Below are 20,789 nucleotides of genomic sequence, written 5' to 3'. Positions count from 1 at the left end.
TCCGGTTTAATAATTAAGAATTTGGTTCAATATATGATTGAAAAATTTATGAACAACTGGTTTAATTCAGAGTTTACAATACAGTGTGGTCACTTGGTCATCCTTTGCCTCCGAATAGTTACCTCTCGATATCTTTTCTGTTGTTGTTAAACTCTGGCCTTGGTCTTTCGCATATCTGCTTAAAAGGAGATTCTTATGTGATTTATTAAAAGGTTTTTTTTTATTATTGATTCTTTTTCATTCTTTTTTTTTAATTAATAATTATTTTGTTCCAGTTACTTTCAAATTGAGAGGGTCGGTTACTTTGACGGCGAATTAAAATAATTTACAATTGAAGAAGTACAAGGTCTGCATCTTAAGAAAAAAATTGCGGGTTTTGTGTTATGGCTTAGATGAACACATTCTTTATTCTATAAGAATACTCAACGTTTCTTAATCGTGGAACGTTCATCTGCAAAGTATATTGAACAAAAATTGTCATAATCAAGAACATGAAATGTAACATGAATCAATCACTATGTTAGATATGAGATACGTGTATATAGGTGACCTTATGATAATGCAAATTTAGGCAAGATTCTTGAGAATCACGTGATTATTAAAAACACATGATTTTTATCATTTTTCATCATCTTAGAATTACATGATGTTGACGAAAATTTCACCGTGTGGTTTTTATATTCGAGTATATCATTTTATTGGAATTCTCTCATCTGCTTCATTCTTTTGTTGACGTATCATCGCAAGATAAACCTATCATAGATACCAGGATTAAAATTATGTACGCCATAAAAAGACTCATCAATGCCGCTCGAATCAAGAGAGTTAAAAAGGCCAAATAACATTTAATGATGGTCTTCATCTGAATTGTCTCGAAGTAAGCATTTTGTCTCGGCTCTTTTTTTAAATTTGAGCTTTTGTGTAGGGACCTGATCTGCAATGAACGACATTTTTCCTTTAAGTTACGTTGACTATCAGTTTTTACATTTTGTAGTATGTGTGATTGAGATAATTTTGGAATTAAAACTACATTGCCTGTTTTAGCAATACTAAAAAATTGCTAGGATTTCATCGAAAATTGATATAAATGTATAATATGCTGACAAAATTGATTCCTGGTAAATAAAATTATCTCATTGCCGCCATTTCCGACTTGGCCGGAAAAATACATAAGAAATTCATAGTGCTTACCATTGGAATTTACAAGAAATTAAACATCTTCGTGAACATTACATTCTGATTTAATTCCTGGTATCAAAATTTAATCGTCGCCCGTAAATTTCAAAATGGCCTCCGAAAACTACGAACATTCTAAGTGCTCGTTTTTCAACAAAACTTTGATATCTAAGTAGAAAATAATATCATGAACTGATATCTGGTATTCAAAATGATACCTTGAGTACCATTTTGATATAATCCGTTGGCCACCATTTACAAAATGGAGGTCGGGACATCATATAAAATTTCCTGATGTGACTATACAAACTGAGATGAAAGTCGAAAAACTTATATTTTGTGTCAATATAAATAATATAACTAATAATAATTTAACTACATGTTCTAGTAACTTGCTGGGGTACTTTGTAGAATATTTGCTCTATTGCTTTGTTTGCATCAATATTCATTATTTGTATATGTGCCTTAAAAAAATGTGCACATGGGTAGTGGCTGAAATGTCTGTTTTAAAACTATCTTTTTTTTAAATTTTAGCATACATCTCATTAATTCAATCACAGTAGTTACAGAATTTTTATGTTTTTGATTTTTTACCAAGTCTTTCCCTCAAACAGAAAGACCAGAAGATAACAAAAGTCGTTTTTCTAAACTTAAAAATGTTTACGTAATAGAGGTTTCGATTAAATCAATTTACCGAGTATATCTTATCATTGTAATGTGTCAACACTTATGGTTTCGCACTTTGATAATACTGATTTGTCGACGCAAACTGCCTCGCCCTTTTTTGGTTAATGCGATTTCCTCATTTTTTGTTTGTTACCTTGATTTGTATCTTCCAAGTCTATTTACACAGACAGAGATTCTATAAACAACTGTCGCCTTAATTTACATTTTTTTTAAACCGACATTGAGTCTAACGTATATATTACTTACTTCCTATGAACCTTTTCTGTACTGATCTTTTTTTAACCATTTGTTGGAAAGCTTGAGATCTCATAGTAAATGTCATTAGTTTCTATACACTTCCTTATAACAGTGTAAAGTATAATCAGAATTCACACTAAATACGAAAAGAGGGTTGTTAAGCAACTTTTATGTATGTACCATAATAAAGTGCTTGCAATGTTCATAACATACGTTCTGTTGTCATTTTCTATTCCATTCGATTAATTTCGCTTTGCTAATTAGGCAAAAAATACTTTTAATCAAATAACTTTCTTTGAAGTACTTTCCAATATAATTATAGTTTCAGATGGTTGTATACTGACTTCTTTGTTTACATTTATAAGGGTCTGGATGGGATTAACAGAAGAGAGATATATTGTAAAAAAAATAATGAATAGAGAAAAATGAGCCCAACAAAATAACTAATAAAGAATAATAAGGTGCAAAAGTATGAAAATAACTGTGAAAAATAAATGAATTAGACACTACAATACTGATTAAAAATCATGAACGACATACAGAATAAAGAAATCATCTAATTACAGAAAAATTTAATAGTAAACTTTTTATGATTCAACAGAATAAGCGTTATTTCTGAAGATTAAAAAAATCTCTTAAATTAAAAAAAGCAGAAATTAAAGACCCCCATCCAGACATTCATTTATTTTGAGTTCCTTGTAATACAGACTCTTCCATGAAAACCATTCGAGTTGAACATTTCATCGTTTAGGGGAAGCCAAGGAATATATTTACAATAGAACAAATGACTATCACCATAAAAGAAAGGGGACAATCAACATACTCATTTAAGCCTTTAAAACAAGATTTGAAAAAACAACGACAACCCCTGGATTACAGGGTCCTGATTTGAAATACTCAATTTACTTACTTATTACATATTAGTAACTTTGAGAGAATAACACACTTGCGACTTATTTTACACGTAGTGTATACTTAAAAAAAATCAGATTCATAACGAATTTTGAATTGGTGATGGAACATGTTTCAATTTGATTGTATCCCGTTTGTCAACAAAAAATCAGATTCATAGCGAATTTTGAATTGGTGATGGAACATGTTTCAATTTGATTGTATCCCGTTTGTCAACAAAAAATCAATTAAAAAGTTATTTTACATTACAAATGCATATATGTATCCGAGATACGTCAGATACCTAAATTGAATATTTCTAATGTCGCTTGTGTGGGTTTTTAATTTTTTTTTATCTATTATTAGCAAATATAATTATGTCCTAATAGTAAGTTGATAAAATTACAACTGTGTAAAATAATGTATTCAACAAAATATTTATAGCATTAACAACAAACGCATAAACTCAAAATAGCAAAAATGTAAATGAGTAATTTCCACACGTGCATATACAGGTATTTGCCTTTCAAATAAAAGTCGTCAATCGAAAATGTAATACTAGAAGGTTAAATGGTGGAGTATAATATACTATACTCGCCGCTTTCATTATAACTATACTCCTACTAAACAAAGTGAAAATAATTAGTTCTCAAAATATGTTTTTCTCAAACAATGGTTATCATAAAGTGTTTGTTAGACTCTAACTCTTTGAAGCCAAAATGTTACATAATATTTGGAATTAACAAATTGGTCTCTCTTTTCAAGTTTTCATTCTGTGGTTCACAATATTAAAAATTCAATAATAGGGTATTTGGGATACTTACATTTTACACGGAGATCTAAGACACTTGGTTATTATGACTCTTTTGGTTTTTTTTAAATACTTTTTTTTTCAAATTCAAAATAAAAATGAGGAGATATGTGGTATGATTAACAATGAAACGACTATCCATGGAAAAAATGACAAAGATGTGAATGATTACAGCTCATCGTACTGCATTCAACAATGACCAAACTCCACTTCTGCATTTGGAATATTTCTGTTTCAGAATAACCCCTTCTTACTAGCTATCGGTTATGCAGATGTAATCGGTACCATACTTCCGACGAATGCCATGAATGTTTTTCGGAATGACAGGTAGACAAATCTGTTTTAGCTTTCACCTATTTACAGTAGTTTATGGTAATTTTTTATGTTTAGTGTATTACTAATGCAATAGATAATGTGTTTTTCTAACATGAGGTTAAGTCTTCATTTCTTAAGACATACATCAATGAAGCAAGTTGAGTGTTCATTTGTTTTCAAGAAAGTTTGGTAAATGATACCTATTTGTTTAAAAAAAAAAAATTGGATAGTCACATTCAAAATTTCATAAAGTATATGTAGACCATGTACGGTTGTCTTACTAAAGAAGAAACATTTCTGTTTTTTTAAATACTAACATATATCTGATTGGATTTGGTCAATCAATTTGTTTTTTTGTTATCGTGTACAGCAGACATGACATACACTGACAGCAGATCTTACCAATCGCAAACAATAATAAGGATAAAACTTCAAGTATCTATGTTTCAAACTTTTTTCTTTCAAAACAACTTAATTCCACCACATATTTGACAGACACGTGGCCTATTGTATTCCCAATGAGTAAAATAAATCAAATGTTACCTATCATAAGTACATGTACCTTAAACAGTAGAAATTGCGAATATAGCTTTACCTACCTGCCATGACGTAAAACATTTATGTGACCTGTGTTTCAGATTGTATACGCAGTAGCGAAAGAAAGTACCGGTAGGATGTGTTTAAATGAGACAACGTGAATATTATAAGTTAACTGCTGCTAAGACGGTGTTCCGTTCAAAATAATATTATATCGGAATTTCTCTCTATATATATATCACAAAATGCATATTCACATAATAAAATATATATATAATGTTACTTTAATGTTCCATGTATGACAAAAGTTGCCAGACACTAGTATATAGAAATAAGTCGTTCTATTGTTTAATTTTTCGATGATTGTATAAAAGTAAAACGGGTACAAATCTTCAATTAAACTCCTTGTTTCATTTTTCTTTTAAATGTAATATTGTTTACATTCGTATTTAATCATTCAGATTTTTGTTGATCTTTTCTGCTTAAAGGAGGCCTTTTACTCGGAGAATTGGAAAATTTTCCAGTACTTCGTATTTGCGGATTAAAAATCCTTACTGGAACAACCTTTCTCTCTACAGACATCCCAGTGCGACCACCTTTTTGATTGAGTGACACAGTGACATGTTGCGCTGTTTGAATACTAACACTTCTTTCAGTCTCTTTTGTTACTGACATATTCTCTAGCATGGCAGCCATTTTCGCAGACTCTTTGGATTGATTTTCCAATTGTTTTGTGATAGTGTTTAAGTGTGTGTTAACCGCAACTTGTTGTAATTTGATTTCTGCTGTGAGACCATTAATCGCATTGTCCTGCAACTTTTTGTCATGTTTCATAATTTGAAGTTCATTTTCGACACGCGATAACTCCACTCCAAGATGTTTTATTTCGTTTTGTTGTTTCTCACATGTTTCTGATGAAGAACTAATTTGTTCTTCCAAAATTGAAATTTTTAACATTAACTCTTCCTTCATGATCAGCATTTTTTCTTCTTTCTTTCTCATTTGTTCGATTGTTTTGTCCTTCTTAAAGTTTGACTCATCAAGTTGTTTGATTTTATCTTCTTGATCTATAGCACGATCTTTTAAAACGTCAATCACATTTTCAAGCTCCTGACGTTCTTTCTCTGTTTCCAGCAAAAGTTTATTCTTTTCGGCCTCATGATGTTTTTCATCCATATCAATTTTAAATTTCAGAACTTCTGACTCTCGCATCTCAGATATAGTATTCATATTCCTTTTCAAGCAAATCTAAATGAATTTAAAAGTAATATTAAGATTTCAGGCAAAACAATTAATGAGACCAATAAGAACAAAATAAGAAAAAAACAATGCAAACTAAAAAAAAAAAAGAAGACATAACCCAAAAACTGACGACAGTTAATGCAAGTTAATTCTCAATGAATAAAACAAACCCAGTTTAAGCGACCTATCGGGTTGAAATTCAAGTTCTGTGTACACGTTGTGTTTGCAAGGGAGAAGAGCTAACACTAGATGTGTATTGTAGGTTGCACTTTGTAAATATAAATACAGCTGTTTCACAAACCATGCCTCTTTCGGGGAGATATATAATATTCATAGATATTTTGTTTTGTTTATGTACTGGTTCCCAGATATAATCTTTATGTTTCCTCTCATAGAGACATAACTTGGGAATGTTACCAGTATAAATACACACGGACAGCGGCGAAATTGAGTTCTGAGGAGGACCAAAAGTGAAGGCAGGGGTAATACAGAATTTTAGTTTAAGTTTAAAATCTTAGAAGTTCGGGGCATGTAAATGTTGCCCTATATTTTGAAATTTGAAAAAAAAAAAAATTGTAGCACAAATGAATTTTCCATTCTAGGATATAATTTTTTAAGAAACTTCATAGGAAAAGTGACACAGTTTTAGCCGTAAAAGGAGTTCCGATCCTATGGGAAATTGCATTGTCTATATTTACAGAAGTGCAACCTGTAATTAGATTGATGTACGACACGTTAAACGTATTGTCTGCCATTACAGTCATTTTTTTTTCAACCAATTTCAATGACGATTGTTGTGTAATTTTGAAGATTCATAAAAAGGACAAATTAGTGTAGCTTATAAAAGAATTGAAATGTGTATATAATGTTTTAAAAGAGAGAGGTGGATGTTAACCACCTGGCCCCCTTTGGACTAGCCACCTTTATTGTTTCGTGATAGAGTGTTCCCTTTGAGTAATTGAGATCATGGGTTCAACCATAGATTTGAAAATTGGTATTTGCTGCTTCCAATTTTCTACTTAGCATGCCTCATTGAGGAGAAAGAGCAAACACGGACGGCAACCTGCATTCGTGTGGTTTGCTACATTGTTGATCAAAAGATCTTAACTATGGCTTATTATATCGGTCTAATACAAAAGAGGCGAAAGATACCAAGGGAACTATCTCCTGAAATTTAGTTAAAAGCTTTTTGTGAGCATTCTATACTATACATACTATACGTTAATGCATTTTCACTTTCATCACTCATCAACTTCCGGTTTACCGAATACTTATATATTCTTACACATAACGGTAATGTATGCAATTTTCGTTGCATTTTTCTCAGGAACTACGAAACTCAGCTCTGAAATTCGGTAGAAAGCTTCGTTTGAGCATTGTTTAGTTTGTGGTGCATTTATATAGCGGAGGTATTATTAGTAAGCAGTAACGCACAGTTCAACTTGTTTATTCTTACACATTATGATTATGAATGAAATTTTCGTTCTAAGGAACTACGAATCAACACATTTTGATATTTGAAATCAAGCTTCATGTTTGGTGCGTTTTCACATCGAGCAATAGCTCAGATTTCTATTACCTAAAAATTCGTTTCCACTTTCCGATTTTATATCAACACAAAATAGCTTCTTACTTCTTACTTGTCTTTTTATATCCAATTTCAATTGGTCCAATAGGTTTTTAATACATTATTCAAAAAGATATTCACGTCTGCCGAAGAAACAATAAATCTTTGATAACATTAAAAGTTTATCCTCGAGTCGAGGAATTGGACAAAATTGAGGTTTTGAACCTCAATTACTACATTTAAAGCTTGAATAATATTGAAGATTGATCTGAAATACGGATATACTAACGAACATATTTTTGTAGATTTTAGAAACATAATAAGCATAAAATACTTAAACTTTAATAACGTTTCCTTCACTTTGTTTTAAGATTATTTGTCAAAAACATTATTAGGATAAGATGAGATTGATTTTCAGATTCATTTGATGAAGCAGCGTTTTTTTTTTCTATACGAGCTTTCTTGTTGTAATTTTCTTTGTTTGTTCGTCTATGTAAGAATATGTAACAAAATGATTATAGGTGGCCTGAGCCAAAAACCAGAAACATAAAGCTAACCTAGCTCAAATTAATGAATGAGGATTATTTTCATTTTAGAAGAAAGTATATGCTAGTAATAGTAAATTCAAGAATAAATTCAGGTTATTGTGCTTTATGACTGCACATAGACTAATCATACATCCATTTGTTAATGTAGATTTTTTACTGTTACTGGATTATTCTTAATGTACACTTTTCTATATATATTTTGGATTTCATTTATTGAGATAAAACAGACAAGGGTCTTAATGTGCATGTCTTTGGTCACGAACCTACCTAGTGTGTAGATATATCTACTGTTATCTAATTCTGATTCTGTTTAAGAATTTAGTGTTGATTGCAGATTTCGGTGTCCATGTTTAAAAGAAGATGTGGTATGATTGTCGATGAAACAACTCTCCATAAGAGACCAAATGACACAAAAATTAACAACTATAGGTCACCGTACGGTCTTCAACAATGAGCACAGCCTATACCGCAAATTGTCTAGAAAGACATGTATTCGCGATTTGAAATCTTTAGATACCATAATAGTCGTCTGATCTGTAAATTAATACAATGTGTCCTATTTCATATTGTGACACTTTGACTGGCTTCGTATGTCGGGTATCATATTGGAACACCGGTTTCGCTCCATTTTAAGTTCATACGATTCATTCATTTCTTTATGTTGTTTGCATATTCACAATGGATTTACGAATCTGGAACATCGTGAAACTACTGTTTCCTCTTATTTAGACTCGGGACGATGTGGACCATTACATAAAGGCAACAGTAGTATACCGCTTTTCGAAATTCATAAATCGATTGAGAAAAAAACAAATCCGGGTTACAAACTAAAACTGAGGGAAACACATCAAATATAAGAGGAGAACTACGACACAACATTAAAATGTAACACACACAGAAACGAACTATATTATAACAATGGCCATGTTCCTGACTTGGTACAGGACATTTTAAGAAAAAATTGGTGGGTTGAACCGGGTTTTGTGGCTAGCCAAACCTCCAGCTTTTATGGCAATGTTAAATACAACACTAAAATGACAACATTACATGACAGGACTACAATACAAATAAATGGAAGAACATGTAGGACAGAGAAATACACAAATAAACAAAAACGACAATGCAGCACTCACAGAAACAAACTATGTGATATGTATAGATTATTACATGGCATTTTTCATATCAGACCCTTTATCGGCCCTAGGTCATGATATCAGCCCAAGAGCAGGCTCGAGTTCTGATATCATGAACGAGGGCCGATAAAGGGTCTGATATGAAAAATGACATGTAATCATCTTTTTATCATATACTTCAGCAGAAGAAATACAGATAAGAACTATTAATTAAAATTGTGTCTTTCTATGAATTTTTAGATAATAATTTACAGACAACCAAATACAAATTTCTTAACTTTAATTGTTTTTATTGATATTACAAGCATTTTATTTATCTTGTCACAACAATTATCATGTTCTTAGTTTGAAATTTGCTCCTCAACCATTTTGTGAAAAGTCTTAAATCACTTGCGGTTTTCTGCACTTTGTTGTCGTTTTCGAGCAAATATCCGGAAATGCACGAAGTTGCATGTGATAAACGTCACGGAAATTAACGGAAAGGCATGTGATAACATTTCGGAAGCAGTCAATAAAGGTTGAACAGTAAAATTTTAGTAATATTTTATACAAGTATATGATAAAGATATATATACTTGAGTTTTTGCTTTATTATAATGTATCTTAGTGAAATTTAGATTTAAGTGACGAAGAATACTACCGATGCATCTTATATTGATCTCGACATTGACACAAATAGACGACTTCAGATTTATTAGAAAACACTCAGATACATTTAAACCTATAACTTGAGATCAAATATAGAATACAAAATTTATGCATAACATGACAGAAAACAAATAAACATATTAAAGTCATTACATTTAGCTCTAAAAATCAAACAGTGTGAATAATTATACAAATAGTCGAATAATATATATGGATCGATAATGCCACAGAACACAGTTATTTCGTAGTACATTTCTTTTAGACAATAAATTCAAATTCAAAATATCGCACCTGCATTATCTCTAAAAAGATTTTTACAGTGTAGCTAGTGTTCTACTTTTGGGACAAAGTATATCAAAACTATAGAAAATTATACCAGCTCTAACTCAAAATACGGACAATTCTATGTTAAGGGGTCGGTTTGACAGCTTGAGAATGATCTGGGTAAGATCTGCGGTACCTAGGTATGTATTTATTTCTTAATTAATAATACAATATTCTCATTTCTACATATAAACAAAATATGGAACTCATCTCCAATACCATTTCTACATAAGCTACGTCTTCTATCCACCCCATGTGATATTGTGCCAACAGCCAGTTGCTAAGGGTAAATGTAAATTATATGTACATAGTACTTTAAAGTAGAATCTATGACAAACTAGATGATTTTATCTTCCCAATTGTCAACTTCCCATTTCTCAGCAGTAACATACCTTCTGTTTCATTATTGCGGTTATATATACGCTCATTCGTGTTTACGCTATATAGACCTCATTAGTTGACCATAGGATGTGTCTGTGTGTCAACTTGCAAGCGACATGTTTACGCGGTTTTAGATCCTTAGATAATATAGTATCTGATCTATATTTTTACCGATCGTGTCCAATTCTCTATTGTGACATTTTGACTGTATGGGTTCGCATGGCGGGTGGTGAATGCATAACAAGAGACTCTTACCCTGTCGACGCACCCGGTCTCGCTCCTTTTGGAGTTCATGTGATTACCTTGATTGTGATTGATTACCTGGATTTGTATCTTCTTAATCGATTACTGAGATTTGAACATGAGATAACTACTGTAGCCTTTAATTGGGTGGATTGTTGTAATTTCTTTTCTTTATCTGCAAAGAGAAATAATGTAGCTCACTACCTTTTTGTATTTAAGTTCATGATATCTATTGTACTCTTTTCAACGTAAAGAACGAAAGGTTAGTCAAGTGTCGTTTCTTTCTGAAATAGCCAATATATGGATAACCAAAATGAATGACACCTTTTCCATTCAAAACGTGTATAACTTGCTTTTTTTGCAATTGCTATATATCATAGGTAAATGATAACACTTTACGTTGAATCTGTTTGTGATCATTTTTATTGGTATTGTTTTTGTTTTTATTATAAATATTAATGGACTTTTTTTAACAGAAATAGGGATTGGTATATGTAAAAACAATTTTTCCAATTTATATTACACTCAAAACTTCGTAAATTATCCTGTTTTAACAAAGATAAAAGATAGCATCAATGATGGAAAACACTGGCGAGTTCTATTTGGGAGGGGTGATATTTTTTTGCAACAGAACTATTAAAACCTTAAACATTCCAAAAAAGGACGAATCAAAAATTAGACATTAAGACAATATTATTTATCAGTTGTTATGACAGAAGAATACATTTAATTCTTTTTTAAATGCATATGCAATAAGATATTTAATAATAAAGTAAAATTGATCTGCATTTTGTCTATTCAGTTTAAAACTTCACAAATCCAATGGAATAATAGACAACGTGTTTATTTAAACAAATTTTTATTCGACAAATCATGTATGCATTTAGAATTCAGTTATTAGTAAGTTGATTCGTAGTATGTACAATCAATAGGCATTCAATTATACATAAAAGATTTTAAAATATCAAGATGATAATTTTTATTGAAAGCAACAAGTAATGACATCATCATATATATAAAGGAAATATGGGATATAAACGTAAAAGGCTAAACAAACAAAAAATGAATCCATACAAGACATTATTTTTTTAATTGTAATTTTTCTATCCATTATAATTCTGATTTGCTATTTTTATTTTTCGAAATGCCTAAACTTTTCCTATCGCAGTCCATGCAAAATAAGTTATTAAACAATTGAAGATATCTCCATAAATTCGTTTACTTTATAGTTGAAAACTCAAGTTCAATTTCTACTGCAGTCGTAACTTAAATACTTAAAAAAAACTCATTAACGTCAGTTCCGTAAAACTCTGGAATTCATGAGCACATCGATATTACGGGAAAAAAACAATAGCTATGTGGCAGAAAGCTTTATTTCCTAGTTATCATTACTATAGTGAGTAGTCATCCTGTTGACAGCTGCATTGTGAATGTTTTAAATTATGTTTTTATTTTCACGACGTATGGTCTAGACAGGAATATGACAGTTGTTTTCTATTCATTCCAGTGGCGGATCCAGAACTTTTTGTAAAGAGGGGAAGGGGGGGGGGGGGGGCTGACTAACCTAAAAAAAGGGGGGCTCCAGCTTCAGTGATTCCCTATATAATCAACAAAATTTTTCTTACAAAAGGGGGCCCGATCACCCCCGCCCCCTGGATCCGCCTATGCGTTCCTCAATCTGATATAGTCGAACGTTTGATTTTGTCAGCTTTTTTGGACTCACATTTTGAATTTATCTTGGAGATCGGTATTTTTGTTAATATTATTTTTTTACACGTAAATCCATCAGAAGTCATTGTAATTTAAGGTCTTTTGAAACTTTAAAATCAATAAAATAAGTGACGAAAATCTTACCTTACAGTACGTTTGACGCTCAAGGATATTCTTTTAATAGTTAAATGCAATTCACCGGACTGTACGTTAAATACATCGAAATGGTTTCGATTTTTTTGTACAGTATTTAATTATATTTAACTGACGAATACCTATTTTAAATGCTCAAATTATTTCTATTGAATATACATAATAGTTAACAAATGGCCAATAAAAGAAGGTATAACATGTCCTACATATATAACTTCCTTGTTAAGATTATACACACACAGAGAGAGAGAGAGAGAGAGAGAGAGAGCATTTCATTTGTAAATAATTGGAGTTGGAAAATTTATGGCATATATTTTCTTTGTTTACATACATCCTATGAAGATCTAGATTTAGTTTTTGTTTTTTTATAATGTCATTTAGTTAACAAAGACCGTCGGATATGTCATTCTCTTAGTAATATCTCTTGATGAGAAACTTTGAGAGTTCTTTAGTTGATTTATTTTGTTGTATTTGTATTTGCATTTGCTATTTACATTGCATATTTGCTGTAAGTCATCTGATGTATTACATGTATTTTGTTATATATATTCATGAGATTTAATCACTCGACTTTTGCATGTTTTGTCTTGACATGAAATATCATTGACATGGTCATATTTATACATTAACTGTTAACAAAACCTTGAATTGTTGGCTGATCCGAATTGTTCACAATTTTGTGGATTTTCTTCCCCATGAATAAATAACCTTAGCTGTAGTTGTAAAAACCTTTTGGAATTTTGGGTCCTCAAAGCTCTTCAGCTGCGTACTTTATTTGGCATTTTAATTCTTTTCATGAGTCTTTTGTAGACGAGCGACATGTCTGGCGTACAAAATTATTGGCCTGGTATCTTTGCCGAATTATTTCATGCTTAGTGATCGCTGCCTTTGTTCTGTTATTCAATGTTTTCCCAATAAATCTGTGATCACAAATGTATGACTTTCCCCTTCCTACAACTGAATTTTCTTTCCTTGATGGTGACGTTCTATTTGCTCCTTGCGTGTAGTTTGTGTTTCTTCACATAAGCCGTAACTCGATTACAAAGATGTTGGTTTTCCCACAAAAAGGCCTTAACAATATATAATATCCTTTAAGTGTGGAAATGACATTTTAGAATTTTAAAATTGCTTGATAAGTGAACTAGGCATTGACGATTCACTCACTAACCCAACATATATCCAAGGACAGTGAATAAAGATACAATTCATTTGTGTAAACCTGTGTAGTTGGGTGGCTGTCTCATTATTGAAAATAAATAAGTTGCTAGATTGGTCATTTGAAAAACAGCGTCTTCTAAGAGATCAAACTCAATAGCAACCAGCTATTCAAAAAAAAAAAGCTGTGAGCCAAAAGGTGTTGCCTTTCATGTAATCATTTGCACTTTGTAATATTTTACCTATAATCCAATAAATTTCTTCGCCGAGCGCAGCTGGATACGACCACAGAGGTCCAACCCTGAACAGTTGGGGCAAAAATGAACACAATATTTGCGCTTGATACAGGTCTGAATTTGGATTGTAATTAAATATTTGACACATAATAGGTTTCTGACACAGAATAACTGTAGTCATCGAACTTAGAATTGGTTACATGATTTGAATTTATATTCAATTTTTTGCTTTTGTACATTACACTGCTGTTGCGAATTGAACCCCCCCCCCTTTTTTTTGCAAAATAAAATTATAATATATACTATATTTTTTCTGAAATCTGAAATGAGAAAAAAATTTCCACCCCCCCACCCCCCCCCCACCCCAAAAAAAAAAAATCTTTCCCTCAAGATATGGTCATAATCTCAATTCAAATTTCCAAAGGAGTTTGCAACCATAATTACCCATTTAAATACATCATAAAAGTCTTAAAATAGAAAATGACATACATAATCATGGCTAAAATTAATATTCCTTAATCAACATTTTAATAGTAACTTCTAAAAATAAATTGACAACTAATCACCTCAAGACAATACAACATTTCTTTATACATAATTTAAAATCAGTGTAAGGGAGGTAATCCAAACATAACATTGTACTTTTAAGTAATTGTCCATTAACCAGGAAACCCTTGTTTTCCCCCTTTTTGCCCCTTATTCCTATAAACGGTTTGAGCCATAACCCCCCCCCCCCCCCCCCCCCCACCCAAAAATAAAAAAAAGCTAATCCTAACCATCCCTTTGCGGTATGGAAACTTGTGGTCTAATTTCAGAGATCCATACACCTTTCCACAAGTTATTATCTGGAAAGTAGAAAAATGATTATTTGGGCCCATTTTTGGCCCCTAATTCCTAAACTGTTAGGACCATAACCCACAAAATCAATCCCAACCTTCCTTTTGTGGTTATAAACCTTGAGATTAAATTTCATAGATTTCTATTTACATATACTAAAGTTGTTGTCCGGAAACCAAATGTCTTCGGACGACGCAGACGACGACAACGTAATACCAATATACGACCGCAAAATTTTTTACTGTCGTATAAAAACGAGATATTATAACACATTTGGGAGATAATCCCCAACCTGCTAAATCCTAAATGTTACATTTCTTTTGCTTTTATAGCGACCATATTGCCTTTTCTTTTTTGACTTATGGGTCTGATTGTCCCATGCTGGGGCGTAGCTGGGTCCATTTGAAGAGCACGTCGGTAAGGTTTTATTTTAACTAGACGCAAATGGTGCATTCTGAGGGCCTAAATTTAGTTTCAAAAGCAAAGTAGAAAGACTGGGTTTGCTCATTTTTAATTAAGAAACATCAGCAATTTTAAAAAATCTGCCCTCCGTTTCTTTTAGGCTGCAACGACAACGTCCATGGCCTTGTCTAAATTGACTTCAAAATCACGGTGGATTTACATTAAACCTAAAGACAACAATCTGTCATTTCTCATTCTAGACGACCTTTCGGCGGTAGCATTGTTAAGAGAATACACAGTATTGTACTTATTTTACTTTTTAGTTTGTAAAATGTGTGTTTGATTTTTCTGGATTTTATAAACCTAATTGGACAAGCTTTCGATTAAAAGTATATTCCAATCCTGTATCATCCAATCAGAAGCCGTACAAGATTCTATTCTGAGTATCATTGAGTACAAAAACTTGCCGGTAAAATGTAAATAAATAATTGCGCTCTTGTAACATACGGTAATGCAAATATTTTTTTCTGAAATTCAGCGCACGGCCCATATGAAGCGCAAGCGTCTATCTAGCTCATATCACAACTTCAAACCAGTATCTCATCAGTCTCTGAATTTTGAGAATTATTTATTGGACGTCGAGCCGGCCTAAAATTTGAACTGAATTTTTAGCAAATACGGTACTGTTCAAAAGGACAAAAAGATATATAATGTCTATTTACTTCCCTTATTTTTTAAAGGTAATTCAGCACTGATCATATTGCCGACAAAACTGTTCTGATATTGAAAAGCTACATAGAACTAAGAAGAATGGCCTTCAATGATATCATTTCCGGCGTCAATTATTTTTTTTAGAGTCCGCGATGTGCACGCCATGGCGTGGCAGCGTATATGGAGCTACGCCACAGCCATATTTTCTTCCTTTTTATTTCACTACAGATGCACATGGATCGATTAATCTTAATGGGCAAGATCAGGGAAAGACAAAACCTGTACACGTATATATTTATATTGATACAGTTAATCTAAAGGGATACAGAGAAAAGTATAACTTTTTAGGTCAAATTTGCATTTCAATTTAAATTTGTCTTTGGAGAACTTTCAAAAAGAATTTGCAATACCATAGGGACAATATACTAAGTAAGTAGAAATTATATGCAAACAACTAACATGTCTTGTGAATTTCATTTTGTAACGCTAGTTTGTGTTGAAGGGCGATATAAAAGTTGAATATCTAAGTGTCTTTTTGTTGATTTTTTTTTCTAAGGAGGAAACACTGTTTAACATAATTAGATATAAGAAGATGTGGTATGAGTGCCAATGAGACAACTCTCCATCCAAGTCAAAATTTATAAAAGTAAACCATTATAGGTCACAGTACGGTCTTCAACACGGAGCATTGGCTCACACCGAACAGTAAGCTATAAAGGGCCCCAAAAAATAAGCTTGTTTTGAGTCTTTGACTAGAGACCAAGAAATCCAAGCAGTTCTTTCATCAGCTCCATTACAAAACAAAGTTATACCATCTACTCAAATTCCAACTGTAAAACGGAGAACTCAATTTATGTACTAACATGTAACACTTGTGGCATTCAGTATGTGGGAGAAACAATGGATAAATTTAACATTCGGCTTAATAACCATCGTTCCTGGAACAAAACCAACAAAAACTGTCCTCTCACAAGACATCTTCGCTCAAAGAAACATCCTTTTGATAATGTTACTTTCCAAATCATAGAAGTCAACACCGAGTGGGACAACACGGCGAGAAGGAGAAGAGAAAACTTTTGGATCCACCAGCTCCACACTTTAGAACATGATGGTCTTAATGAAAAGGACGAGAAAAGATACAGGAAAGATAAAAAATAATTTAGTACACAGCATCGTCCTTTTTATCCTGTGATATTGGCCAATGGACGTTGCAAACTTCAAACACATATTTTGTAAATAATCTTGAACTTCATCCAAATTTTGAATTCTTTACAAGACAGCTAAATTTATGTACAGTGAGCTGCAAAAGTTTCTTATCTACATCCGATTTCACCTGGATAGATGCACGCTTTATGTTTGTCTAGCAAAATATTGCGTTTATTTTTCATTGCGTTGTAAATATTTTTAACATTCTAATATTTACATACTCAATTGTAACTTATGCAGAGTATAAGTGTTGTTTATTCAGACGGGATGGTTTCTTCCATGAGATGGGGCAGTCGATTCCATTATAAGGTCAAAGGTCATGCCTAATTTGGTCTGTCTGATATCAGGGATTAGGTTCTCAGATTACAATTGCAGGCTGCCAGCTTCTCACTTTTGATTTTGCTGTTGAATACAAAGGACGTTTACTCTATAGGAATAAGTTTTCAATTTCATTTTACAGTTTTACTAATTACACTGATTTTCTGCTGTTAAACTTGAGACTTTATTGTGGAAGATTGTCTGGACTGGAAATCGGATTTATATAATTTATTTTCATTCTCCTGCCTTGGAGACACAAGGTATTTTATACACGACTTTATTTCCTAAGTGTGATTACGATTATTCAGAAGAACTGTAGACAATTCTTTAAAACCTCATCGTAAATAGTGATCTCGGACATAATATTCATTGCAGTTTAAATTCGTCTTTCCAATTACTTCTTGATATTCAATATTGGACTATTATTTCCCGAAATTTGAGAACTTGAATCAGTTTTATTAAACAGTTTCGTGATTTTACGGCTATAAAAACTTCAGTAAATAACATGGCTTCTTCAACCAGACGTAACCGTCGTTCAAGAAACAGACAACATCCATATAACAACGAAGAAAATGCAACACAAAGCTCGCAATGGGATATGGAAAATCCAGAAAATTGGACAGGTGCAAGATTTCGGGACGAATTACGGAAGTTAGGAATTAACATTCCAAAAAGCTGGTCTAAAACAGTACTTAAACAACTGTATCTAGACAACAAGGAGCGCCTATGCACTGACGAAATTCGAGAAGGTGCAACCGTCGCAGCGGATGACCATATTAGGCAACCGAGAGAAGTACTTCAAGACCCGCCCACAGATGAAAGAAGTTCCGCCCCATCACCGCGCATGGATAGTGTAACCGGAAACGACGTACGTGCGGACTCCAATGTAAACAATATGGCCGCTTTGTTTACATCAACCATGGTTAACACGTTTACACAGTGTATGACAAGCATGCAACCATCCATTTCCAACATTAGACCAACACCGGATTCCTTCACCAAGACCTACGATCTAGCTAATTGGTACGAACAAAGAAACTCTTCTGATGTCCCGCTTATCCCAGTTTCTGGTACAACCCAAAGAACCGCCGCACATCTCAACTTCAGCTATAGTCTGTCGACAAGTGCCTTACCGTTTTCTCACCATACCAGTGCCGCAATGGATCAACAAGAAATGGAGTGCGATCGGATTCTTTCACCAATGTTGATATTGTGTCGCCCAATATTCAAAGAAATATTATTGAGGGTAAGGACATTAATCTCACTTCATTGCTAATATCCAATTACGAAAACCCTCAAGCACACAGTATCACTGCTGATGAAATAAAAGTTAATCTATCAAGCAAGCCTGATCCCCGTCTTAACAGGAACCTGAATATACAAGATTTTATTCAGGCCTTTGGCAAATATAAGCGAATCATGTGTGTGTCATATCCCGAAAGACGTGAAGAGCTTGATGCATATGAAGCAGATTTGATTCAGATCCATAAATTTTATGGAGATAAATTTTATACCTACCATAAGCTGTTCTCTGCAAAGGCAGCTACACTCCTAAGAGAGAAACACATCAAGGTTGATTGGAGTAAAAGAGACCGTGACATTCTTTCACTAGTTAGTGGGAGTATTAGAGTAAATGCATGCAACTTATGTCATCAAGTTGATCATGCCACAGAATTTTGTGCATTGCAGTGTTCTGATCATCAGGGTATACATGTAGATAGCAACTTAGGTTACAACAGGTCAGTTAGACCAAACATGCCAAACAAGCTTGATAAACAAGGTCGTAGTAGAGTATTTTACGACGGTAAAGAAGTATGTAACAATTATAATAATGTCAGGGGTTGTTTCAGAACAACATGCAACCTTCTTCACACTTGCTCAACTTGTAGATCTACAGGTCACCCCGCACCTACATGTACAGGTAATAGACAAAACCATCACAATGTTCATGTTCCTCAAAAATATTCACAAACCTACAAAAATAACACTAGTAGCAAAGATGTTACTCAGACTAAACCTGATAACAAATCATGACTACATGTACATTTGGAAGATTATTCGATGAAAGCATCAACTCCTATCAACATAGAAAAACTTGAGCATGAGCTGCAGAATCATCCAGATATAAATTTCAGATCATATTTGATAAATGGATTAAGAAATGGTTTCGATTCTATGGTAAAATATGATACATGGGTTTCCAAAGTATGCAAAAATAATTACTCGGCTAGGTCGCAATCTACAGTTGTTTCAGATTTGATAAAGAAAGAATGTGAAAAAGGTTTTGTGTATGGGCCATTTCAACATAGTCCTTTTCCTCGTTTTAGAGTAAGCCCTCTAGGGGTAGCAACGGGGAAATATTCCGATAAGAAAAGATTAATTTTAGATTTGTCATCACCACACAATGATGAATGTATGAGTGTTAATGATATGATAGACAAAAGTGATTGTTCTATGTCTTATGTGAAAATAGATGATGCTATCCGCATCATTTCAAAATGTGGAAGAAAAGCAAGTCTATCCAAGTACGACATATCCGATGCATTTAAAATTTGTCCTTACAAACCTACGCAGTGGCCACTGTTTTGTTTTAAGTGGAAATCTATGTATTATTTTTATGTTAGGCTCACCTTTGGATGCCGTTCCAGTCCTAAAATTTTTTGACACTGTCTCCCAAGCAGTGTGTTATATTGCTGAGAAAAACTATAAGGTACAGCATATTCTGCATTTGTTAGATGATTTCCTAACAATTGACCATCCCGACAAAGATGGAGAGAGGACAATGGCAATTATGATGACAATATTTAAACGGCTTAACATTCCCATTGCAAGTCATAAAACAGTTGGGCCTACTACTTGTTTAGAATATTTGGGTATCATACTAGACTCACAAAAAATGGAAACCAGATTACCTGATAATAAGGTGCAAAGGATATGCAATTTTATTCGCAAAATATTACACAAATCATCTTGTACAAAAAGAGAACTTTTACAGTTATTGGGACATTTTAATTTTGCTTCCAGGGTTATTTTACCTGGAAGGTCTTTTGTTTCTTATTTGATTAATTTGTCAACTACAGTTAAAGATTTGTCTGATTTCGTGCATTTAAGCACAGAATGTAGAACAGACTTGGATTTTTGGTTACGTTTTTGTCAAACTGGAATGGCATTACTATGTTTCATGAAAATGAATTTACAAGTAGCTTTGATATGGAATTATTTACAGACGCTGCGTCAACAATAGGATTTGGGGGCTATTTTCAGGGAAAATTCTTTTATTCAACCTGGCCTTTGGATTTACCATCATTGACAAACAACCTT

General features: G+C 32.8%; 1 protein-coding gene across 4 annotated transcripts in view; it reads right to left on the bottom strand.

Annotated features, from left to right (window-relative positions):
* The window catches only part of LOC127703110 (sodium- and chloride-dependent glycine transporter 2-like), a 102,737-nt gene that overhangs the window by 76,366 nt on the left and 5,582 nt on the right, over nucleotides 1-20,789 (bottom strand). For 3 of the 4 annotated variants that reach the window (XM_052207557.1, XM_052207552.1, XM_052207554.1), the window contains exon 2: nucleotides 10,819-10,915. The gene's annotated coding sequence lies outside the window, so the exon portion shown is untranslated. Of the gene's footprint in view, nucleotides 1-10,818; nucleotides 10,916-12,594; nucleotides 12,716-20,789 lie in introns of those variants that run through there. The other variant, XM_052207553.1, reaches the window with a different exon arrangement.

This window comes from Mytilus californianus, unplaced genomic scaffold, assembly GCF_021869535.1.
Source record: "Mytilus californianus isolate M0D057914Y unplaced genomic scaffold, xbMytCali1.0.p SCAF_5, whole genome shotgun sequence".
Taxonomy (NCBI): domain Eukaryota; kingdom Metazoa; phylum Mollusca; class Bivalvia; order Mytilida; family Mytilidae; genus Mytilus; species Mytilus californianus.
The sequence above is the reverse complement of the archived record's forward strand: the minus strand, read 5'-3'. Positions and strand labels throughout refer to the sequence as shown.